This window comes from Columba livia, chromosome 2 (genome assembly GCF_036013475.1).
Source record: "Columba livia isolate bColLiv1 breed racing homer chromosome 2, bColLiv1.pat.W.v2, whole genome shotgun sequence".
Lineage (NCBI taxonomy): Eukaryota > Metazoa > Chordata > Aves > Columbiformes > Columbidae > Columba > Columba livia.
This window is the reverse complement of record NC_088603.1, coordinates 142627069-142653048: the sequence shown is the minus strand read 5'-3', so window position 1 is coordinate 142653048 and position 25980 is coordinate 142627069. Positions and strand designations below refer to the sequence as shown.

Below are 25980 nucleotides of genomic sequence, written 5' to 3'. Positions count from 1 at the left end.
AGTCTTGAACACCTCCAAAACCTCTCTGGGCAAACACTTCCAGTACTTCACAATCATCATGGTAAAACATTTTTCTTAATACCTAATCAGGATTTTCCATGTTATAACTCGTGCCCATCACAGTATCACAGCATCACAGTATGTTTGGGATTGGAAGGGACCTCAGAAGATCATCTAGTCCAATCCTCCTGCTGGAGCAGGAACACCTAGGTGAGGTCACACAGGAACATGTCCAGGCGGGTTTTGAATGTCTCCAGGGAAGGAGACTCCACAACCTCCCTGGGCAGCCTGTTCCAGTGCTCTGTCACCCTCACTGAGAAGAAGTTTTTTCTCAAATTTAAGTGGAACCTCTTGTGTTCCATCTTGATCCCATTACCCCTTGTCCTATCATTGTTTGCCACCGAGAAGAGCCTGGCTCCATCCTCATGGCACTCACCTTTTATATACTTATAGATATTAATAAGGTCCCCCCTTAGCCTCCTCTTCTCCAAACTAAAGAGACCCAGCTCCCTCAGCCTTTCTTCATCACCTCTTATCCTATCACTGTGTACCTTCAAGAGAAGTCTAGCTCCATTTCTGCCATACCCTCCACTCATTGACAGCACTAAGGTCTCCTCTTGGCCATCTCTTCTTAAGCTGAGTTGATCCAGCTCTCTTGCCTCACATCTTATGCCATTTGCTACTGCCCCCTGATCAACTCATTTTGCCTCCATAAATGAACATCCTTCTTGTCCTGGGGAGCCCAAAGTTCAACATGGTGCGCCACAGTCAGTCACACAAATGTCAAACAGAGGGGAAGGATCTTTCCCTGACCTGCTGGCTACACTCTTACTGTGCAGCCGAGGGACGCAGGTCACTTTCTTTGCTACCAGAGCACACTGCTGTGTCATGATCAAATTGCTGTTCACTAGGCCTCTCAGACCCCTTTCTGCAGTACTGCTTCCCAGGTAGCTGGTCCTTGATGCATCCTTCTACACAGGGTTATTCCATTCCATGGGCAAGACCTTGCATTAGCTTTTGCTGAACTTCGGGAGGTTCCTTTCAGGCCATTTCTTCAGCCTGCCCAGGTCCCCTTGAATAGCAGCACTGCCATCCAGCACATTGACTGCTGCCTGCAATTTGATGTCATCCACAGTCTTACTGAGACTGCACTCCATCCTGTCACTGATGTCATTTATGAAGATACTAAACAGTGTTGGTCCAGAGTACTGAACCCAGAGGGACCTCACTAGTTACTAGCTGGGTGTGACGTTCGCTGTTTCTCAGTCATCAAGAACCTCCCCCAGTTGCCATGACTTTTCAAAGATAAGAGAGCAGCCTCACAACATCAGCCACCTCCTTCAACACCCTTGAGTGTATCCCATCTGGTGCTGTGGAACTGTGTACATTGAGTGGGCCAAGAGATCCCTAACGCTGTTTTACTCTACTGCACATACACCTTCACTCTGTGAGGAGGCTCTGCCACCTGGGAGGCCTGAGGACACATCTCTCCAGCAAAATCCAAGGCAAAAAAGGCATCGAGTACTTCAGCCTGTTTTCCACATGGCCACACTGAGCAACAGGCCCATGCTCCCCTTGCGTTCCCCTTTGCTGTCGATGTACTTACAGAAACCTTTCTTTGTTGCCCTTCATCTGCTTGGCTAGTCTCAATTCCAGCTGAGCTTTGGTTTCCTAACTGTATTCCTACATGTCCCATATTCCTCCAGCATAGCCCATACCCTCTTCCACCATCTGTGTGCTTCCCTTCTGTGTTTGAGCCCGGTCGGCATTCAGGCTACTCCTTTCCGCAGAACCCCTCCTCCTGGCTTGCCCATCTGATTGTACCACCAGTTTCTGCAAGCCTGCATCCATCCACTACCTCCCTGCAGCCACTGGCTATCCCACCATTTACCATATACCCCAATACGATCACAGTGCTGCAACTGCTTATGAACTCCTAATTCCTCCCATGTGTTGCCATGCTATGTGCATTTGGTAAGGTGGAGCAGGACCCTTCCTTCTGGTAACATCCCTGTGGGGTGTTGAGTCTACCAATGCACACCCTCCATGCCACCCCAGGCAAGTTTTGGCAGAGGTGTTCTGTGTCCCTGCTGTGCTAATGGCTGTGACAGCTGTCACTGCTGCTCACCATGAGCTTGGCCCTCCCAAAGCAGTTGTCCATTCCCAGCAGCAGCCTGGGCCCAAAAGTGCCAGACCTGGAAGCCGAGACTCAAATTACTGCACAAATTGGGAAGAGCAAGCACAAAGAGCAGCCCAGGCAGCACTCTGGCCACCCTGCATGCTCCCAGCCCCACAAACCGAGTCCCTTTCGCAGCCGCTGTTCACAGCGCTCTGGTCCTGTGCTGCCCAAGGAGCAGATAAAGAGCAGCTGGAAAGCGCCATCAGGTATCAGACCGTCCAGCTCCAGGCTTCCCCCACCAGGTCCCTTCCCACCAGCCTGCAATGCCTCACGACCTTGTTTCACCTTGTGAATGCTGTCGCACATGGCCACTGCCCATACAGCATGTAATTTTGATGCTACTGAAACCTTTTGCCCTACTCCCAAATGTACAACTTCAAAGCAAAGAGGTGAAGCTTATAAAATTAAAAAAAAAAAAAAATCACACACAAAAAAACAAACCAAACAAAAATAAACAAAAAAAACCCCACAACAAACCTATCCAAGTTTAGTCAATTTTTTAAATGTAAATGTACAATCTAAATACAAATGTTTTGTTCATCGGGAAGAAGCTGTGATTACATGATCTTGACTGACATGAGGATTTTTGTCTACAAACTCCCTCCTAAATTTGTAAGATGCTCAAGGGGACTTCACATCTTCATGTCACACCAGATTAAATGACACCAGGTAAAATGTCTTGTTACCTCCAGGCAAGGAAGTGGTATTTTCACAGCACCATATTTCATTATGGGTTTGGGCGGTGACATTTTTATCTCAATTTACCAGTTGCTCTTAAAGTATTTCTTTTTTTGCTCTGTGTAGCTTTTTTGTTTGTTTGTTTCATTTGGTGTGGCTCCTTCACTTGTACAGCTGCAAAGAAGAATCAAAGGGAACCTCCCTCTTCCTTTCCATACCCTCTTGTTCCAGAATCACAGCCTTGCAGCTGGGCAGGCAGCACAAATATCATCAGCCTGAAGTACATTTTCCTTCCCATGCAATTATTCTCCCTGACACTCACTAATATCACTCTCTTTACATTGAGAGCATAACGCATGCATGCTTCAAGTTAGCTGACTTGATTGGGAATTTCTAAAGCCTTGAAGTAGGCTAAGTGTCTACTCGGATTGAAAATCAATGGATTTGGGGCATGCACATTCCCTTCATGTCTTGAGAAATCACACTCCAGGTCCCTACTTATGATTTTCAGGTTAAGTGGGAGCCTACACTGTTAGATATGCAGCTCAGAGACAGAACATGGATGAGATTAAGTACTGCAACTCAGCCTCTGCCATGGTGCACACAGCAAGTATCTCAAGCCTTTAAGATAGCTGATTATACAATGTGGAGCCTAAATCTGTAAATGCACTACGAAGATTTGAGTCAGGGGTTCCTTTTCTCTTAGAAGTAGCAAGGTTCAAGCTCCTTAATTTAATTTTCAGCATTATTCAGGTTGTGACCTGGAAAGCCAGGTCTCGTATTTGAAAATGACACAGTCACTTATGACCCCAGGAGGATCAGTGGAACTTGACACTGAAAATTTTAACCCCACTTTAATAAATCATTTGATGATCTTCTCTGTTTCTACTAAAGAACACCATTCACAAGCATTTACTATATTTTAAGCATCTTATATTAGTAGGTAAGACCACCTTTACGTTCATAAGAACATTAACTGAAGGGCTCTGATGCTTTCAAGGGCTTCTTGGATATAAATAATAATGTTAGTGATGACATAAGGTGTTGCACTTTCTCAGAAAACAGGACAAGCTATTTGAGGAAAACCAACAGGTATAAAATTGCTGAATAGCTGAAGCATCCTCCCTTGAAGGTGACTGGTGCAAAAGTCAGAAGAACAAGGTGTTGGATATGTTGCCATCTGTGTCAGCAGAAACTGTTCTGGTAGCACCACCTTCCTTTTCCTTGAGGCACAACTATCTGCCTTTTTTTTTGAAAAAAAGACTGATACGGTCACCAAATATATTAAACGAAACATTAATTTGGATTCTGGATGGTTTTCTCCCTTGCACAGAATTTTTTTTGCACGTAAATGTCCCCTATAGCATTTCACCAGCTTAGTGAGGGTAACTGGACAGCTCCTGCCTTTCCCCTGAACTTCATCCCTCTCTGGAGGAAGGTACCATCCCCAGGGCAAAGCGGCAGAACAGCTTGGGAGAACTGTCCTTGCTGTCTTCTAAACAGCCACATTAAACTGCTAAGAAAGGCTGTTTAAAGGAAGCAGACTCACTTTGCACTGGAACAGATGAGAAATATCATTTATCTGCTTGAAGATAAATTCTGAAGGCTACAACTTCCAAAATGAGAAACTTCTTAGTAGCAATAGTGATTCCTAAAATGATGTCTTAAAGATGCCATTTTATAAAGAAAAACTGTCACCAAAATTCACTAAGTGTTTTCATTTACACCAGATATATTTAAGCATAATTTACTGAGATTCGCAGTGACTGCTCAAACCCACGGAAATGTGAGCACAAGTATAATGAATAAAAATATCTTCTGTTAAGAAACTATTGTATTATAGTGTTAAATATGGCGTAAAATGTTCATACAGAATTACAAAAGAAGATCTTTATCAATGACCTGGAGGAGGCAATGGGCTGCACTGCCATCAAGTTTGCAGATGGCACCAAATGAAAGGAAACCAGGGCTGTCACCCAGGGGGACTTGGACAGGGATGAGCTGACAGGGACCTTTAGAAATTCAGCAAGGACAAACACAAAGTCCTGCAGAAGGGAAGGAAGAAGGTCTTGCAGCGGCACAGGCTGGGTGCTGCCTATCTGGAAGCCCCCAGGGGCAGCAAGCTGAGCCCAGGCCCACAGCGTGCCTGGGCAGCAGAGATGGACAAGAGCATCCCAGGCTTCATTAGCAGGAGCATGGCCAGCAAACAGGGAAGGGATCATCACCCCCTTATTCAGAGATCATCAAGTAATTTCTGAAAGACTGCATCCAGTTCTGCACCCTCATCTCCATGCACACTGATAAACTGGGGCCAGTTCAGCATCGGGCCCCCAGTGTGGTGGGGCTGGAGCCCTGTGAGGAGAGGCTGGGGGTGCTGGGCTGCTCCAGCCTGGAGAACAGGTGCCTTCAGGGGACATAATGGCTTCCCAGTACCAACAGGGAGGTTATCGAGAACATGGAGCCAGGCTCTTCACAGTGACACATGGTATGCTTTTTGCCATGAGCACAACTAAGCAGCCTCCTTCCTTCAAGTTTTTCACAATCCATCTGAATAAAGCCTGAAGCAACCCAGACTGATCTCACAGCTGACCTTGCTTTGAGCAGAAGGATGGACTAGATTCCTCCTGAGGTCCCCTCCAACTTGAGTTATCCTGTGATCCTATGAGTCTACACATAAAGAAAGAAAAATGTGGACGGGGGTGTGAAATGATGGTTGAAATTTGGATAATTAAAACATGATGTGGGTACAAGTATAATGATAGGAAGACTACTGATGATTTTAGTTTTAAGGAAATAGCATAAAGAAAACACTTTAAAATTTCTGTTCTGGAAAAGTTAGAAAAACAAATCATATTAAATTATTCTCAGAAGAGGAAGATTCAGTATACTTATACAGAGGACTACAAGCAGCAAACAGGAACAAAATAAATCAAAATACAAACCTTTGTCGAGTTGAAAGATATTGAAAGCTAGGAGGGGGCAATAAGCAGATCAGGCAAGACCTTGGAAACCAATTGTTATTATGCACAGTAAGCCTTGAAAAGTAAGAGCAGAATAAAATACCTTCCATAGGCAAAGGGAAATACTGAGTCACAAAGCAGCAACGAATCCAAAGATTTTTTAGAATTGTTACCTTTGAAATAAAAAGAACTATATATAAAGGGAAAAGGTTTTGGAGTTACACTGAATGTTATCAATTCAAAAGAAATAACCTAAAGAATGGAAAGGGAGTGACTCCAGTACCCACAGCACTGTGGACACATGAAATACAAGAGAAGTTTATTACCAGCATCACTAGTCTACATTTTTTTTGCAGAAGCAAACAAGTGAAGAAGATACTAAAAACAGAAATAAGTGAGAGAACTCTAGTTCAGTACTTAAGCAAGGGAAAATGAACATGGACCACACAGAACTTATTTAAGTTACAGTACGATGAAGTGACAATGAGAGGTAATGGAGATGAAAAAATTTTTGCACTTCAGGAAATCTTTGCTATGCTACTACATTAAGGACAAAAAGTGATGGCTTTTGATATAAGTATTATACCTGCAGTCAAAAGGAAAGGAAAACTCTAAGTAAGACTTGGCAGTCAGTTAATTCAGGCTAACTCTGGATAAAGACTGCCGCAAAACAAATCAACAAGCAAGGAAAGCATGACATTAACTAGAAATATTCCTAATTCTATCCTTGCCTCAAAGCAATCACTCAGTGAAAACATAACTTCTCCGTTTACCAAAACCAGTAACTGTTGTACTTCACTAACCATAATCACTTACAAAAATAACAAACATTACTAATAAAGCAAAAGAACTCAAGGCTCTTAAACATCATTCAAACTTTATAAGTACGTTGCAAAGTGCACATATGACACTTAACAAACATTGCTCTAAGTTCTTTCCACTTGCATCCCAAAGGCAGGGCCTCTGCCTCGATGGGCCCATCTGAAAGATTACAATATTATCTAAACACTTCCCTTCATTCAGCTAAATCACCCGCTAAACCACATGACATTTATTTTGCTAAACTGTATTTTCATACATTTGAGGCCTTTTGAGTAATTCCACCTAGTACCACCAGACTAAAAACATATAATCTTGGTATCAGTGTGTCTCAACAATATAGCATTAAACCCAAATGCTGTATGTTATTAAAAGTTACTGATTTGCTGGCATTTAGAAAAAAAACATTCTTGTAAACACATCAACATGCTTAGAGATATGAAAAGCAGAACATTTTAGGTAGGTCCCTGTTTTTCTTCTCTTCTCTCTTTTGAAAACACTGGCTTTCTCCTGTAAATGTCTGCCCTCTGCCATACTCGAGGAACTGTATAGTCTGAATGCTCAGAGTAAAAGGAGCCAGGTGATATGATATGCAGACACATCCAAAACAGATAAGGCAAGAAAATGTCACCTGAATTTTCAAGCACTTTACACAACAGTGTAAAAAAACTAAGGCACAAAGCAATGTGAGAAATGGTTTTACAAGTAGTAGCCCTTTGCAGTATAATAAGAAACTTAAGTATGATGACGACATCTTCCTGAAAGCTTTGCTTCAAAAAACACAGGCCATGTCTAGTCAAAGACATAGGGATCACTCAGCGTTAACCAGAAGAAATGCAATGGCCCATGGATACAAATGGTGAGATTGATTACTTCTGGCCTTAAGCTCTGTGAAACTCTGCCTTACATCACTTATTTCAGCCTTTTTAGCATACTGCACAGCCAACCATTTCAAAATGAAAGGAAATAATTTCTTCAAACCATTATGAAACATGCAACACATTTATTCTCTATATAGTCTAGCTTTATTCTTTTCTTTTCTTTTAATTACCTCAACACTTGAAGGAAGTACACCTTAAAATTCAAACAAACAATTAAAGGTTTAGTTTGGCAGCTCTTGGAGCTAACTCGTTAGTGGCTTCTTAAGCAACTAAATGATAAATGAAAATAAATGAGCCAATCAAATGAAGTCCTACTCAAACAGAGAAAAATGAAAGGTAGTTACTAATGTAAAGACTGATTTATCTGAAACGTAAAGGAAATATCTGACAGCAATTCTTATTGCAGTGAAATAAACCCGACTGCCTTCTGTTCTTGATCAAAGGTCAGTTCGGAACCAAGAGTTTAATAAATAATTCATTTCGCCTACTGTAAACAATGAGGGCAGCCAACATCATGGCCATTCAGAAGTATTAATTCTGTATTTCTTCATTTACGTTTTTCTGGTATCTGAAGGGAAAGTATTTTAGAAATAGAGAAATTAACTTCATATATTTGACTGTGGTGATTGTTTCATATGTCAACAGTCTTTTACAGCAAGCACATGGTTGCCAAAGATCTAATACTATTGTCTGTTAAGATTACATTTGTAATCCTGTTAATTTAATCTTCTTACACTTCCAGTTTTTCCTTTACAAATTAATTACATTATGATTGCTGTATGCTTTTCATTTGAATCACAGTTTCCATGACAGATGTTCTCTTCCAAAATGAAGTTAAATATTGCTGGTCTTAAGACAACAACAACAGAAAAGAATTACCAGCTTGCCTCCTCATCCCAGTGACAGCTTGAGTGACCTCATCTGATAATTCGTCTTTCATCCTTTGTTTTTAAACCCTCGTCTTTCTTTTTTTTTTTTTTTTTAATAATATGATCACCAAAGCCCCACAATATCATTCATTTCCATTTGCTTTCTTTTGTTTATTTTCCTTTTCTACACTGTACAATACCACATATGTATCTTTCTCATGACTAAGTGCATCTTCTGCCAAAAAATCCACATAGTATATACAACACAGAGATATACGTATGCTCTATCGCTCATTCCCTGTTAGATCATCCACCTTTGCCCGTAGGTAATTCAAGGTAAATCCTAACTACTGTAGTAGGAGAGAAAACATCTCTTAGCATGCTCTCTGTGAGCATACTACAGAAATGGAGTGATTTTTTTAAATAAGAGAGATAAAAACACAAAAACAACCAACCATTTGCACTGGGTATTCTGCCCTCCTTCACCTTCACGGCAGCACACACAGCCTCCTTTCCTATGATTTCAGGATAAAAGGACATTCCTCTACATCCTTTAGATCATCTTAAAATCTAAGTTCCTTGGAAATCTAAGGCGGGGGGAAGCGGGGGTAAAGACCGCTTCTCCATCTCTAGGCACAATTGCTGAACTATCAATTATTTATTATTAAGTAGTGGACGTGTCTATGAACAGAAAACTGCATGCATACAGAGGAGATTCACAGAGAGTAACCAGGACTGATCAAGATTTCATTGTCTTTCTTTATTTACAGAGTTATAAAGCCTGCTGAAGTTTGGGGAAAACAAACAAACAAACAACAAAAAAACCCACTACAGTGGAAAATAATAGTAGGCTAAAAAACTAGGCTAAAAAAATCCTTTCTAAAAGCTCAGCTGAAGTCAATGAACACAGGTGAAAAAAAACGGTATCTCCTGAGACATAAATGGTAGATGCCATGGTTCCTTCAGAGCTCCTATATGATGTAAAGTTTGAGATATTTACGCACCCCTCTCCTCTCCCGCAAAATCAAGAATTTCTCAAGTAGACACAAAAGGATCATGAACTTCATGTGTTCATCAAATCTGAAGAAACCACCATCCCTTGCAGCAGGCCGGCTGCTGCTTTCACACATAGCTCCATGACAAATTTCTTCCAGTAGCAAGTGAGGTGTTATTCTCTTCAGGCCCATCCTGGTATAAATACATTGTACAAATACAATGCCATATAGGACTACACTGAAGCCAGGCAGCTGAAATGAATCAGATTAATATCCCCTCTCATTTAAAAAAAAAAAAAAAAAAAAAGCTAAAATGCAGTATTTCCATTAGAAAAAAATTTAACAGGTCGGATAATTTCAATGATGTAGTTTACAGCACAGATAACATTGGCACAAGGAGAGCATCTGTGAACTCTGGAATAGCAGTTTTATAAGGAGACATCAGAGTCAGAGACAAATCCAGGTCATAACTTCTCAAGTCATCATTAAATTGAAAATCATTAAGAAATATTTGTACCCTCTGTAAAATTACTTTTAAAAGGCATCCTAAAGACAGGTCTTAATCTGCACAGAAAAAGTGTAACCTCTCAGACTGCATATCCCACATACACAATAAATATAAAACCAAGTGTGTTGACCTTGTCTGGCCATCAGGTGCCCACCCAGCTGCTCTCTTAGTTCCCTTCCTCAGCAAGGCAAGGGGAGAAAATAAGATGGAAGAGCTCATGGGTCAAGATGGGACAGGGAGATCAGATCACTCACCAGTTACCAGCACAGGCAAAACAAACTTGTCTTGGGGAAATTAATTTAATTTTATTGCCAATTAATTGTAACAGAGTAGGATAATGAGAAATGAAAGCATATCTAAAACCACTTTTCTCCACCCCTCCCTTCTTCTGGGGCTCAATGTCACTTCTGACTTGACCTTCTCTCACAGGCAGTGAAGGGGGACAGAGAATGGGGGTTGTGGTCAGCCCACAGTGTTTCATCTCTGCTGCTCCTTCCTCCTCACACTCCTCCTCTGCTCCAGTGTGGGGTCCCTGCCATGGGATCCAGTCCTTCATGAACTGCTCCAGCATGGGTCCCTTCCATGGGGTGCAGTTCTTCAGGAACAGATTGCTCCAGCGTGGGTCCCCCATGGGGTCACAATCCTGCCAGCAAACCTGCTCCAGCCTGGGCTCCTCTCTCCATGGGGCCACAGGTCCTGCCGGGAGCCTGCTCCAGTGTGGGCTTTCCACAGGGTCACAGACTCCTTTGGGCATCTGCCTGCTCAAGCACGGGGTCCTCCACAGGCTGCAGGTGGATCTCTGCTCCACCATGACCTCCATGGGCTGCAGGACAGGTGACTTTACCACGGTCTGAACCACAGGCTGCAGGGGAATCTCTGCTCCGGTGCCTGGAGCACCTCCTGCCTCCTTCTTCTCTGACCTTGGTGTCTGCAGGGCTGTTTCTCTCTTTGCCCTCCCCATCCCCCCTCACTCCTCTCTTCCAGCTGCCACACAGCTGTGTTATCACAGAGGTGCCGCCAGTGTCACTGATGGGCTCAGCTTTGGCCAGTGGTGGGTCCATCTTGGAAAGCCCGGAATGGGCTCTGTCAGACACGGGGGCAGCTCCTGACATCTGCTCACAGAAGCCACCCCTGCAGCACTCCCGCTACCAAACCCTCGCCACACAAACCCAATGCAACAGTCTGTATTCTGTCTGAGTACAAACCATTTCAGAAACTACCAGATTTCTATGTATCATTTTCTAATGCTGCAGTCAAAATATAACAGTTATATAATTTACAGCAGCAGAGGGAGGACTGCAGGAATTATAAGTAATTCCACAGAAACAGAGATATAGAGATAAAACAGTTTCTGGGATCAAAGCAGATGAACTGCTATCTTTCCTGTACTCTTTTGCACTACTATGAAATATAGTGGTCCTGTAAGCTCAGTTCAGTATTTCACAAGTATTGTATTTCTTAACAGATAAAAGCCCTCTCTCCCCAGAATAAAATAATGTCAGCTAAATGTGATCAATGACAGGGAACAGAATTATACAGATCTGAGTCTTTAATCAGCCAAAACAAATATAAAAGCCTTTGGAGGATGAAAACTTGGAGATGAGCTTTGGCTGTAGTTATCTGGACTACTTCAAAACAGAGCGGAGTGAGTATGACCCAGACAAAGCAGAATATGTCAAACAGACAAGTTTATTAGCTATCTTCATAAAAAGAAGCGTTATAATCTATTTTGTACCTGATTACAGATGCTATTAATAACAACAACAGTAGTAGCTACATCTAAAAAATATATTGATTCTGTTTTTCACATTTTGACTTTTAAACTAATGCTATGATAGTGATTTTCATTTTAACTACAGTTCCAGTCATAAATACTTATATCTAAAATTAAAGATGTCACTTAACTATACTGAAGGATATAAAATAGTAATTTCAACACATCAGTTTCTTATTAAATAAGTACTCAAGCACTTTCACTTAATCTAATCTGTAATATTCAAAAGGAGGAAAATAAAGAGAGAATGACATTTACTCAATACAATGGGAAGGGTATTTATGCTTAGTCATTAGCTGGTTAAACAGTATATCCCAAGATATGACAATGCAGACCTTCCTACTGTATTACAAATGCTTCTTCTCAGTTTGCTAACTAAAAGTCTCCCCAACCAGCTGGCATGTCTACATATTTATTCCTATATTACCAACACAAAAAAAAATCCCCTTCATTCATAATCACTGTGGTTGTCACAATGCCATTCATTTAATGACATTAATCATTTTTATCTTATCTTTTGAAAGCCAGACATGGAGAAATGGCAATATAAAATATTTACAATACCTTATTTTCCTTTCACTATCTATATCTATATCTATATCTATATCTATATCTATATCTATATCTATATCTATATCTATATCTATATCTATATCTATATCTATATCTATATCTATATCTATATCTATATCTATATCTATATAAATATATTTCCAGCCTTGCTGTTTCCCACCTCTGCTCCTTTTCAAGAAGAAAGCTGACTACACAGTGAAGTCCTCAGCTGGAATCAGATCTAAGAGTGATGCACTCCATAGACTGTGTCAATCTTAAACCTTTTGGGCCAGATCTCTAAGAACTGCTGAACAGGTCTTTTAGATCAAAGGTTACACAAAGTATTACATTTCTTGGCACTATGCAGATTTCATCCCACCAAGCACAGCTGAAGCTAAGGTGGATTCATCATAATAAAAAAGGCTCATGCATGACTGTGGCCCCTGAAGGTGATTCTTCATAATTTCACTCCCCTGGTCCTATTCTGAAGAACACGGGCTGCAGTCACATTGTGACCTTCCACTTCCACAGACCAAGTCCTACCATTTTCCTTCCCAAGCAGAACAGAATTCATGGTAAGTCAGGAAGTTACAAAATTAACTCTCACGGAAGAAACAATTCTTATGAGACACATTAAACTGTTTTACAAGATCAGCAAAAAAAAAAGAGAAAAAGAGAGAATTACCCCAAAACTAAAACCATCCAAAGATGTTGGGCTCAGCTATGTTAAGCCTGTGTTTGACAGGCAGGTGGAACAAAGAATCAGTGGATCACAGCATCAGAAATTTAGTGAACAGAGAAGAGAGATAAAAGGCTAAAAGTGACCAGGAGACTACTTATTTTATACTCCTTGCTCAAAGCAAAATGATATGTGTTTAAGCCATATCTAATATATATTGGCTTAACTATAACATGTTCACAAAAACCTCAAAGGATGGAGGTTGTACAAGCCGAAATATGACTTTGTTATGCTAAATATCAGAAATTTGTTCCTGAAAATAATATTCTTTGTCACAACTTAAGCTCATCATTTGTTACTTTCCCAGCACACATGGAGAACAATTCTTTAGCCTTTTTCTCACAAAAGCATTTCGTATATTTGAGCACTGTTCTCATTTATCCCTAGTGTATTTCTTTTTTAGTTCGAACATTCCCTTAGAATTCCATTTTTCCTAGAGGTCACATTTTCTAGACTTCTTCATGTTTTAAAATGTGGATGCCCAAAACTGGAGACAGTATTCCACGACAAGCTCAGTAAAATAGGAATGATTTATTATCTTATGTATGGCAGCCCTGGTTCTATGTTGGAGTTCCATTTTCTTTTTTCTTCCTCAGCAGTCTGCATTGGTAGCTAACATTCAGTTTGCTGTGCTTTTCTCAGTTTTGTTTTGGTTTTTGGTCTTTTGTTTTTTCCCCTAGCATTCCTACACAGCTAGTAATTCCCTGTCTTGTGTTTTGTAAACTCTGGAAACTCAACAACTTATTACACTTCTCAAAAAGAATTTATTAATGTGTTCTGTGGTTGCTTCAGCCAGCTTCCTATATATTTCAGTGTGAAAATCATTAACTTTATATGACTTAAGGCTTGACTAATAAATAAAAATAATAAAATACCTAGTCCATCACTCATCAGAGGGACTTTGACATTAAAGCTAGAAGAGGTAGACTGAATGAAACCATGCTCAGTCATGTAGAAGTACAGGAAATACTGCGATGCTGTTGGACCTTTGCTCCCCTCAGGCTAAGAGCTGGTAAGAAAAAAAAAACAAGTTAGAGAATAAGAGATTAAGATTATTTTCCTGTGTCTTAAAGTTTCAGGCAAACTCTGAAAATCTTTGATGTGTTTCTTTTTCCTCTTAATTGTTCTAGTCTTCAGTCTACTTCCTTGTCCCTGTCCCCAGCCCCCAAAAAAAAAAAAGAAAAAAGTCAGGCCTAGACTGTCAGAACCTCATACTATGCAATAGCAATGTAGCATTTGACCAGGAAGGCAGCTCAAAGCAAGGTCTTACACAGTCCTGAGCTGATACAGCTTTGCCAGGTCTCTGAACAGGTACCTGTGTCATACTTATCTTTCTCTAGCAGCTCTGTAAGTCAGTACAAGGAACAGATGATGCATGCCATTCCTCACTGTTTTCTTCCTTCTCTATTCCTGTGCATTCGTCTCATTTTTTTTCTTCACAGACATGATCTGAATCACACAGTAGGAAGAACACTAACCACTTCAACCTGGTCCAACAAACTTTAATTTCCCTGAAAGGACAGTTAACGAAGGTTACAAAAAAACCTGTCTGTAGCTTAAAAAGGTGGGAGAGCAGAAATGCTAATATGACAGTTTTTGTAATTAACAAGTTAGAGAATATTTTAGTAGAACAGACAATTTCAGTTGGAAGGGACCTACAACCATCATCTATTCCAACTGCCTGACCAACCCAGGGCTGACCACAACTTAATGCATGTTGTTAAGGGCACTGACCAAATGCCTCTTAAACACCGACAGCCTTGGGGCATTGACCACCCCTCTAGGAATCCTGTTCCAGTGTGTTTGACCACTGTCTCCACAACATGATGCTTCCTAATATAATCTTAACCATTCCTGATGCAGCTTTGAGCCATTTGTCCTGCCACTGGATCCAGGGAGCTCAGCACATCCTTCTCCTCGTCCCGTCCTCAGGAAGCTGTAGAGAGCAATGGGGTTGCCCCTCGGTCTCCTTTTCTCCAAACTAGACAAGCCCAAAGTCCTCAGCTGCTCCTCACAGGACATTCCTTCCAGCCCTTTCACTGGCTTTGCTGCCCTCCTCTGGACACCTTCAAGGACCTTCACACTCTTCTTAACTGGTGGGTCCCAGAACTGCACACAGTGCTCAAGGTGAGGCTGCACCAACACTGAACACAGCAGGACAATCTTCTCCTTTGCCCAGCTGCCGATGCTGGCTTTGATGCCCCCAGGATGGGGTTTGTCCCCTTGGCTGCCAGGGCACACACAGCTGACTCGTACTGAGCTTCATGGCAAGCAGCACCCCCAGACACCTTTCTGCAGGGACCATTCTCTCCAGCAGCTCCTCTCCCAGTTTATACTTGTGGCCAGTGTTACTCTGTGCCAGGTGCAGGATCCAGCATTTTGACCTGTTAAATTCCATCCCATTCATCATGGCCCAAAGCTCAGATCTGTCTAGATTCCTCTGCAAGACCTCCCAGTTTGGTGTCAGCAAAGTTGCTAATGGTGTCTTCAAGCCCTGCATCCAGATCATTGGTAAATATATTGAAGAGGACTGTCCATAGAATTGAGCTCTAAGGAGCAACCGCTGGTAGCACACACGTGAGGTGTCCCAAACCAAAAGGTACCTGTCAGAAGTGGGATTCGAACCCACGCCTCCAGAGGAGACTGCGACCTGAACGCAGCGCCTTAGACCGCTCGGCCATCCTGACCCACAGCACGCTGGTTTTCCTACTGCGTGATCCGTATATTTGCAGACCTTTTAGTGATGCTGTATTGTACTACTTTTCTCATACAGAGGATGTTCAAAAATATTTCAAACAAAAACGTACATTGTGTTGAATCTAATGTCACTTTAATAACTTATGTTAATTTGCTACATGTGGCTGTTTCTTTCTGTGTGTACCTGAGTGTTACGACGTTAAGAAAGAAGCAGTGGCTGTTGCACATCTGTTGCCATGTAGCAGAAGTTTGAAGGTGTACAGGAATGAATAAAAATGTGTTATGTTGCACAAGGGCATTGCTGCATGCTGATTTGTTTCCTGCAGTGTCTATGAAAATCCTCTTGAGACAGGTGCGGGTTGTTCATGGTGAGGATTCTTTGTGACATTTGAAAAGGGACCGTGACGCCAAGACAAACTGTATGTGCCCATGCTGCATTTTTATACAAAGAATTCATGTACTTGAAGGCTGCATCCAGGATGCTCTAAATACACAATTTTGGTCAGGATTTGGGAGAAAAAGTCAATCTAGAAGGCAAGAGGTACACTTGTGTGGAAGTATCAGCTGTACAATTTAATGGCTCTGTTTGGAATGTAAATTGAAGAGAAAAATCAAATTTTGGAATGAGACAACCAGAAACTGACTATGAGAAATGGCAAGTTTACCTCTGGCTTCAAGAAGTAATTATTCCCCAGAACCCTGGGGAACAAAAAAGCTGTTATCTCTACTCGATTGCTCCGAAATTTTTAACTGATTTTATTTGGCACTGTTACTGGAGGAAAACAGTTTGTACTGTTTGGAGACACCAATTTTTCTTCTGGCTCCAGTTTGTCAAGGTCTTTCTAGCACTGGGGAGCCCAAAGTGCTGGACGCGGTACTCTGATCACAACATAGGTGTTTGGGTCTCCAGCCAGCAGCTCCAAAACCTCGAGGTCACCCTCAGACACCTTTCTGAAGGGCTGCTCTCCAGCCTCTCCTCTCCCAATTTATATGTGAACCCAGCATTACTCTGTCCCAGGTGCAGAAGCCAACATTTGTTCTTGTTAAGTCTGTGATGAGCAAGATAAAACATTAGACACCATGAGTTAAATCTGAGTATTAATACTGATCCCTTTTCACATGTGGTGATTTACTAGTCAAAATCTGATAAGGAAATCAATCCTCTTCGAAGACACAATGCAAGAGTTGGAGAGATGTCTTCTGGCAGCTATTGGTATGATATCTCACCTAAATTCTGTGGGAAAAGAAGTCCTTTGGTCGAAGGTATGAGATTTATGGCCTGAACGAAACGGGGGGAAGACAAAACCACAGGAAAGAAAAACAAAACAACTACCTCATTTTAACTGTTTGGAAGGTTTTCGTAGCATATCTTGGGTGGCTTTGAGGGGGAGCCGGAAATGAAGGGTCAAACAGGGTATCCACAGGTTACTACAACAAACATGCATAGTCCTCTCTGCACTGCATGGCATTAACTGGATGTCTGGCAGAAACAACCAAGGGATCTCCAGCACCAAGGATTTTCCTCTGAGATGCAAAAGACTGTATCTGAAGTCCAAAACTGTAACACCTGCATGTTGCCTTTGGGACAGGTACAGAGAAACACAACATGCCTGGGTACCACATGGCGTAAACTGACTGGAGTGCAGTGACCTGCTGGAGACTCAGAAACGTTGTTTTGTAGGGGAAGAATAAAAACTCCAAGAAAGTACTAGACACATCAGGCTTCCTGAGCTGCCTTACTATGTGTTGAATCAAACACATGGGTAAGCAGAATATTTAACATCCTATAGCTTATAGACCTGAGCTATCATAACTGTGAGTAATGTGTCATAAGAATGAACAATTGCTCCTTTTTTTTGTTTTTGTTTTTCCCTCCTTAATTTTCTTTTTGCTATGGTCATTCTTTTGGAGTTTGGGTTCTTTTGGAGCTCACTAATGGGCTTTTATGTAAGAGGAAAATGAAACAGCAAAGCTAGATTACTACATGCTTATCTTCAGTTTAGCTCTCAAAATCTTAACTGCAACAGAAGGATAAATTATCAACATTGAAATACAGATTTTCAGGAGAAGAAACCTTAGGGTTTAGATTCCACTTTATTTATCTGGTGTTTGTCTTTGGAAATCTTTTTCTCACCACAAATCCAGGTAAAACCAGTCATTCTTCTCAAAATATTTGAAATGAGTACTCTGAGAGGCACCTATTCAGACCTATCCAGCTACATGTTTTTTGCATGAGTCATTAGCCACAGGCTTGCATCTTCTCAAATGCTGATAAGCCATGAATCCAAATCACAGCACACGAGTTTGGAAGACAGCCCTCTGGCTTCCAGCCATGCCAAACACAGATGAGAGCTCTGCAGGGTTTTGGAGAGGGCTGCCCAGACGGTCCTACTGCACACCAGGTCACTTGCTGCTTCAAACATATGACTGACAACTTCTTTTTTTTAGGGAGTTTTTCAGGGAGCAGGTATCACACAAGACCAGACTCACACATCTTTGGCTCTAACACATCCTTGGGAACATTCAAGGCCAGGCTGGATGGGGCTCTGAGCAACCTGATCTAGTTGCAGATGTCCCTGCTCATTGCAGGGGGGTGGACCAGATGAGCTTTGAAGGTCCCTTCCAAGCCAAAGCATTAATGTGATTCTATGAGACTGTTACCATACTCCTAACTCGTACGTGTGAAAAGTATCTGTACCTGCAATAGACGTTAAGAGCTTCATGAAAGATTAATATCCTGGAAGGATCTTCAGATGCCTTGAGTGAGGAGCGGCTTGCAGAGGGCAACCCCTCCTGTGAAACCGCAGTGTTTTTAATAAACCTCACAAAGCAGATGGGAGTTGTATTTCGGACATCCAAACCCACACGGTGAAATGTTACGGGGGGGTTGGACTAGATGAGCTCTGAGGGTTCCTTCCAACTCAAATTATTCTATGATTCTATAATGAGAGGTACTACAACAACTGTAAAATAGTTCTTGTCAAGGTTAATGTAAATATTCCAGTTTTTGCAACCACAATAAGTCTTTATTTTGGGTAGTATGGGAAACTGATTAGGGCTGGTTAAGAATTTGGGTAAACTAATGAATCTGGGGTGCAATCTCCTGGAGTGAGTCACCTTCACCTGGTGAGACAGCTTCAAAGGACTCAGTTGAGAGTATCTCCTAAAAAAGTGCAAAACAAACCCACACAAGGAGTTGAGCCCAGGAAATCCCATTTGTAGAGATTCAATAATAGTCTTCAGCAAGGCAGAATATCAGGCAACATGCAGGCAAACTGCAAATCCTGGCAAACCTAATTAATAAGCTGAGAAAATTACCCAATGTGCAGAAGTGAAACTGCTCATGCATATCTTTCTTGGCCTTACTGCACATTCTAAACTAAAATTTATTACAACTACTTAAGAAACTTTGGAGAGCATCAGTTTTTACAGATTCTGGGAAGCTGGATACAGGAGGTTCCGTTCCGACACCAGTATGCAGCCACTAACCTGCAAGAGTCTGCAACTTCAATAAAATCAGTCCTAGCTGCAGATTTTGCAAGAAAGACACAAACAATCAACAGGCCATCCTGCTCACCTTCAGCGCCCTAAGGAATTAGATATGAGTGTTGCACAGCAGAATCTGAAAGATTCAGAAACACCCAGAAGATGGAAACAGGTAAAACCCCAGTGCAGCTTTGTTGTAACAAAAACCTATCAAATCAACACCAAAGATCAGGAAATTATTGCTGTAAGATAATCAAACTGACCCTAGGATTTTTCCATCCTCAATTTGCATCCTCCTTCTCTTGATAGAGACAAAGTTATAGTGGTGCTCTTTTTGTAAGAAAAAAAATACAAACTTTTGTCACAAACTTTTCAAGTCACCAGGAAAACAGAAGTCAAACCAAAAACTAAATGTAAAATAAATAAAAACCAAGCCTCAGGCAACTAAAACAGAAAGAAATTTACCTTTAGAAATACTGTGAAATTACAGAACTGATAAAATGACTGCTGCAATTGCCCAAATACATGAAAAGAATATTCCTACAAGAAGCTAAATACAGCATTCCGCCTTTATTTTGCCTGGGAGAAGAAATCGAAGTCTGATCAATAAGAAGTCTTGATCAGCTTGAATTTATGAGCAGCTTGGAGCAACTACACACAAGTCAGATACTACAATACATTTTTTGAAGTCACGTTGAAAAAAAGGGGGGGGGGAAACAAACAAACAAATGAATCACCAAGCTGTGCAGAAAAGAATAAATAAACATTTGTGCTCCATTTGTGCTAACTTGCCAACAGTTTCTTCTTACCAGTTAGCAAAAAGAACTGTGTTAGCTGGTTACCTTGTACACAACAATAAAGTGTAACACTCTACCTTTATTTATCTCATTTATTTCACCAGCTAAGAATAAGCAACAAAACTGAGGATCACTTTATTATTAAGATCTTTCATGTTGGTCTCCTGGGAGGCACAGTCAGCACCTCAGAAGGGAGGTCAGGACAGATGTCAGTGCGCGGGGCAGCCAGCACTCACACAGCGGCAGCCTTGGGTGTCCACCACGCTATCCCAGTTTCTCAGTAGGGAAGGCGGCAGGTAGTAATAGCAAAATGATGTGCAAGATAATGCCTAAAAACACAAAACTCTGTTTTAGAGAGAGCTGGTTAGAAGTGAATGTTTACAGCGGCAGTGGAAGGGAAGAAAGGCAGAATGACTTGGTTCTTTTTTTAGTCCTGAACACTGGTAAACATTGTTCACTCCGTCACATTCAGGGAATCAAAAGAAATTTCTTTCCATTATGTGTTTTTTTATTTGGTCATTACTTGCTTTCCTCTCTTCTACAGTTCTCTCCTGAACTCTGCCATTTATGACATCTTATTTCCCCAAAACAGGAAAAAGACAAACCCAGGAAACAACGTCTTTAACAGATTGCAAAGTGTTTCCCAGTTCTTTACAGGATACACTGCTCCGCATTTCTATTTTACTTTTACTTACTTAAAATTGTGGGATTAGCTGAATCAGAGTCAACCGTAGTCATTAGAGTCAGTTGAAAGGAAAAAAAAAGACTACAAAAAGGTTTACAGCCAACAATTTCATATAGAAAAATGGGTCATTCAGATCCAAAGCTTTTCTATTAATAGTGGGCAGCAGCAGAGTATGTTAAGTGAAATTGGAATTGAGTATAAAGTTTCTGTGAGACACGAGGGCATTGTGCCTGGGTGTATTTGCGTGCACACACACGTGTGTGAAAAAGGCAGTGGTTTGCGAGATGCTTGTTTTCCTGTTTCTCGTTAAATCTCTTTCAGATTGCCTTGAATCAGATTTTGAAACTCAATTTCCAAATTTTCTCGTCATTTTTAAGTAGTTCCCCTCACTTCGGTGGACTCAAGTTACTATTTAGCGTGAATTAAAACAGCGGCAGTTGGCATTCTACCACACTGCATAAGGACAGACTCAGTGAACGACTGAAACATCTGAAGGCAAAGTTCAAAATCCCTCCTTCGATGGTTTCCCATGCAGAAGTCCCAGTCAGCTCTTCCAGTGAAGCGGGGCCACGCAAGAGGCACGAAGCCAAGACAGCAAGAAGGTGGGAGACAGATGCTTCATTTTCCTGTAAAGCTACTCAGTTGTGCTTTACAGAGTATCTGTCCACTAATTGCAAGCAGCAATATGCCAGGACAAGATGCGCCACATGCCACCTTCTCAGCGGTGAAATGCTCCCCAGTATCAGGACCGAGTCTTCTTTGGGGAGACGCAGGAGTCCCTAAAGTAATACAGTAGCTTCTGCAAGACTTTGTGAGACTTCACAAACCAATGAAACAAAAATCAATTAAAATCTGTTCAGATAAAGATGTTACCTAGTCATCTGCTGTTTGGTCAGCTTCAGGTATAATTTTGGTCAAAAAAAGCAAGTGTAAATGGATTACTTTTCTATGAGTGGTGGGAACTGGCTGCAGCCAGCACTTCTGAATAATGCACACCGACTACCTGTTTCTGGACTTGACATTTTTAAATCATGAGGTGAAAAGGTTGTGTAAAAGGAAAATTAGTTATTACAGAGCAGTAGTTACATCCACAGCCACCACTACACTCTGACTCTGCAGCCATAATACACGGATCAAGTGTCAATACCCTGAGTGGGCATGAAATAGGAAAAGCCCTCCAGGCACCCACCTTCTGAACAAAACACAACAGGAGAACCGCAGCACCAACGGACTGAAGCACTGCGGACAGAGTATGGACAGGATTGACAGGGCATGAAACTAGGTCCAGGAAAATGCAAAAATATGTAGTCTGTGAAATCTGGCCCTATTTTCTTGAAAAAAATGGGAACAGTATTACCCAACCTGTCATTTTTTTTGTTTGGCTTAATCTCAGAAAGAAAAAGGTGTGTAAGTGAATTTCCAAGGCTGAGAAGTATCAGATATTCCCACAAAGCAACTTCTGTTTGGTGCTTTTTGTGTGTGAAATGGAAGACCCAAGCCACTAGATTGAAAAATATTATTTCTGTAGCATGCAAAATACTAATAATTTTAATTATTTTCAAATACCTTATTAAGAAACAAATCTACTTGATGTTGCTTCAGTCTTGCAGATGCTTTGCTTTCAAGCAATTATACTATAGTCATATTCCCTCTCAAGACAGTTTCTAATGAGAAACTCAATTAACATGCAGTATTTTAAAGAGGTAGAATTTAAGAGTTTTGTTGATCTTAACCAGCTCAATGATGAACACAATGTATTTCACATAATAAAAACAAGAATAGTAACTAACAGAAAGAGACAACAGATCCAGCAGGGGAACCTTAAATACATCTTGTTATTAATCAATTTATTTCACACAGTGGCTTCTAAGCAACACCAGTGTATGTGTACTCTGTGCCCATAAAAATAATAGGAGTGGAAAACTGGATGTTCTAATTCTTGAAGGACGTTGATCACCGAGGATTAAAAGCATTGCATAAGAACATGAAAACAGCACTAGGTCTTCAGTTATAGGATAATGCAGTTATTTGAGAAATATATGGCAGAAAAATATGGCTTCTATTTTTTTGTGTGCAATTTAGGTAACGGGGAAAATGTATTATGCTCTTTTAAAGCTATAGTGATGAAGCATATCCACAATGAACAAGGTCAACAACTGTCTGTTTACAAACAGTCAGATTATGAATCTGCTAACTTGCGATCCTGAAAGCTCCTTACTAAGTCAGATTAGCGTGGAGTTTCTGTTTATCATCCTGACGTAGCTAAAGAACCTCACATCCAAAGAATACAAATGCCTCCCCGTTTTCAACATTGTACATTTCAGTAAGAGCTCTCTGACTATTTCCTGAATTTACAGTAAAATATGTAAAATATTGCTAAACAAAGTATATAGAAATCACAACTCATCTATCCAGGCACATTGATTGCAATCGCCTCTGTTAACAAAATGGACTTCAAAAGTTTGAAAAGATAGTTATTATATTTTACCAATAACTCATACCTGCAGCACGTGTATGTATGCAAACCAGAATTAAAAGTCTTTTGTCCAGCAAAGAATGGACCATGAGGGGTGGACAAACTCCAGAAAACAGAAAGATTGCACAGCAGGAACACATGCGACCATCTCCTGTGAGACTGGGAAGAAAGAGGGCAAGTCACTCACAGAGTCTTCTGAGTAACAGATTTTGTCTCTGATTAGGCTTATCTTTATAACTACTATATTTTTAGCCACTTCTATATGTCTATGACCTCAGCACTGTATTTTCCAGCAGCCAAATGCAGACAAAGGCTATGGCTAAGAAGAGATCATTCTTTCTGAAAAAAATAGTATTACCTTAACTTTTCTCCTTTTCCAAACAGTTCACAAACAAAAATAATATCTAAAATGAAAAACTGCAACGCATGAAACCGCCTCTAAGATGCTGCTGAGGAATTTCTTTTTTTTGCCTTATCTCAACTATGCATTTTTCCCGAGTTTTCTTTTCCATATAAAATTATGCTGCTGGGCTTTTTTTGTTAGTTGGAAACAAGGTTTCAAGACTAATTTAGCAATAGCAGAAGAAACTATTCCCTCCAAGAATACTTCACACTGATCCTCTGTTATACGACAAGAGTTCTAAATATTGGAAAAAACTGCTCACAAAAGGCTGACTCTAAATTACCTACCTTCAAACCCTGCATATATAAGAGTGACACAATAATTTACCTGACAGTTAAACTGCAATTTAGAAAAAATAATTGAAACCTTCCCATTCATATTAAACTATAATTTCAAGTAGTATGTGCAATAGCATCTAAAGAATTTGCAAGAAATCTAGGTAAAACCAGATTTTTTTATTAGACCTTACAAAAAAAAAAGAAGTTAAAAAAATAGATTAATCTGCTGAAGACAAAGATGTTTGAGAGAGCGCCAAAGTCACAGACATGGTTGAAACACAGCATATATCTAACAGAGTATGAAAGACTCTGAAAATATATGGCCATATTTTAATATACTCTTTATTTATATAGATATATTTGTCTTTTTATATATCTCAATATGTTTATATACTTTATTTATTTATATCTATATTGATATCTATATTGATATAGATATAGATCTTAATATACTCTTTATTTAACATACCACTAGTCAAATCAGTCTCACTCCAAAACAAGTAACTTCAAAACAAGCTGCATCAATATAACATTTTGGATTGATACCTTCTCCAGATGTAGTTTTCAACCTAATGAATAAGAAGTACCTTGAAATCTTGCAGCCAAAATTATACCCACTCAAATCTGAACAGAAGAACCAGCACAGAAATGAACAGAACACTTAAGCCTGTACCAACTACCCTAAATACTTGCTGCTCCTAAAACATTCTTCAGCCTAAGCACTTGAAAGGATGTGGTAGGACAAATGACTCAATATACAATTAAACATTAGCCCATTCACTGAAAAACAGGCTACAGAACTCCTAAGGAAATCTGGTACCACAAGGCCAGAGCTGGACCAAAAAAAACTACCCAACTTCCTCACAAAAGCCTGTAAAATCAGTTCAGCACCTACCCAGCACATAGAAATTTGTTGCACTCAAAAAGCAGACTGATTTCACAGAAGGCAGCTTCTTGACTCAGAAAACTGATGTCATCAAGTCGTTCCCAAGAAGAAATTAACCTATAAACCCAATTATAATTCACCACTTCAGTAATGAAATGGCATGCAGGTTTACTTTGTCAAATGAGAAATACAGCAGAAGAAATATGAGCCACACTGACAAGGAAGTAATTGAGTGAGAACTGCAGAGCTTTCAAAAGGGAAGATTAAGATTTACATTTATGAACTCAGGACATTTAAGAGCACAACTGCAGAAATTTAAAAGCAGGTTATATCAATTCAAAAAGGGTCAATGTAAAATTTCTCACTGGAGAAATGCTCATCTTGTTAGCATACTTCCAACATGTAACACTTATGTGGCCAAACACCAATGACCCTCCACTTTTAATTTTCCTGTAACACGTACATAAACAAAGGAGAAGTAACAGTGACAGAACTAAGTCATCTGTACTGCCAGTCACAAACAATTAAAACAAAAGTTGCCATTTCCAAACAAAAATAAGACACAGCATATTTGAGAAGGCTGATTTTGATAAAATAAGGTAATATATCAAGTAGCTACTTTTCATCCACGGATAGAAAGACAAATAGACAGAAGTCTTCATATGGCAATTCAAGAGCAGAGGTCTAATTCAGCAATTAGCTAGCTCATCCAGCAATTAAGCAATGGAGCCTGGAGAGATTAGGCCTTGCGTACACCGTGCTCTGACATGTAACTTTCTGTCTGATTTCAACAGTCCTAAAGACACAGCTCTCATTGGTTTCAGCAAAGGTCAAGGTATTTTTGAACTTCCAAAAATCAGCAGGAATTTAACATTGTAGAAAACCAAGAATAACTCGCCTCAACTCCAGTTAGGAATAGCTTCATCCCCAAGATCTATAACTGCAAAAAAGTATCAGGACAGGCACCCTACACTGCTTTGGCCTTAGCTCTGCAAGAGAGTAGCCAAAAATATTAATATTTTCTTCTGATATTTCTTTTGTTTTCTAGCCAGTTACATATTTAGGCATAAGACAGGAGCTAGAAGCATTGCACATACTCTTAAACCATTACTTATTGTTTTTATCACTATGCATGCTACCAATACTAGAGTTTTCTTATTTTGAAGATAATTTATGCCACAATACATATTTCTTTAAAGCCCTAGTTTCTATCTTGTGGAGCTTTAATTCTGCTAAAATTCAAAAGTGAAATTGTCTAATTCTTTTGATTTTTCAGAAAAGCTTGGAACTATGAACCCTTACCACTGCTTCCTGAACC

General features: G+C 40.4%; 1 protein-coding gene and 1 non-coding gene across 8 annotated transcripts in view; both read right to left on the bottom strand.

The window, feature by feature from the left end:
* Positions 1 to 25980, bottom strand: part of OXR1 (oxidation resistance 1) — a 286476-nt gene that overhangs the window by 247543 nt on the left and 12953 nt on the right. The window contains exon 1 of one of the 7 annotated variants that reach the window (XM_021298490.2): positions 23121 to 23249. The exons of the other annotated variants lie outside the window; for them this stretch is intronic. The gene's annotated coding sequence lies outside the window, so the exon portion shown is untranslated. Of the gene's footprint in view, positions 1 to 23120; positions 23250 to 25980 lie in introns of those variants that run through there. 7 annotated transcript variants of the gene reach the window in all.
* On the bottom strand, positions 15559 to 15641 carry TRNAL-CAG (transfer RNA leucine (anticodon CAG)). The gene has a single exon. It is a non-coding gene; the product is annotated as a tRNA-Leu (tRNA).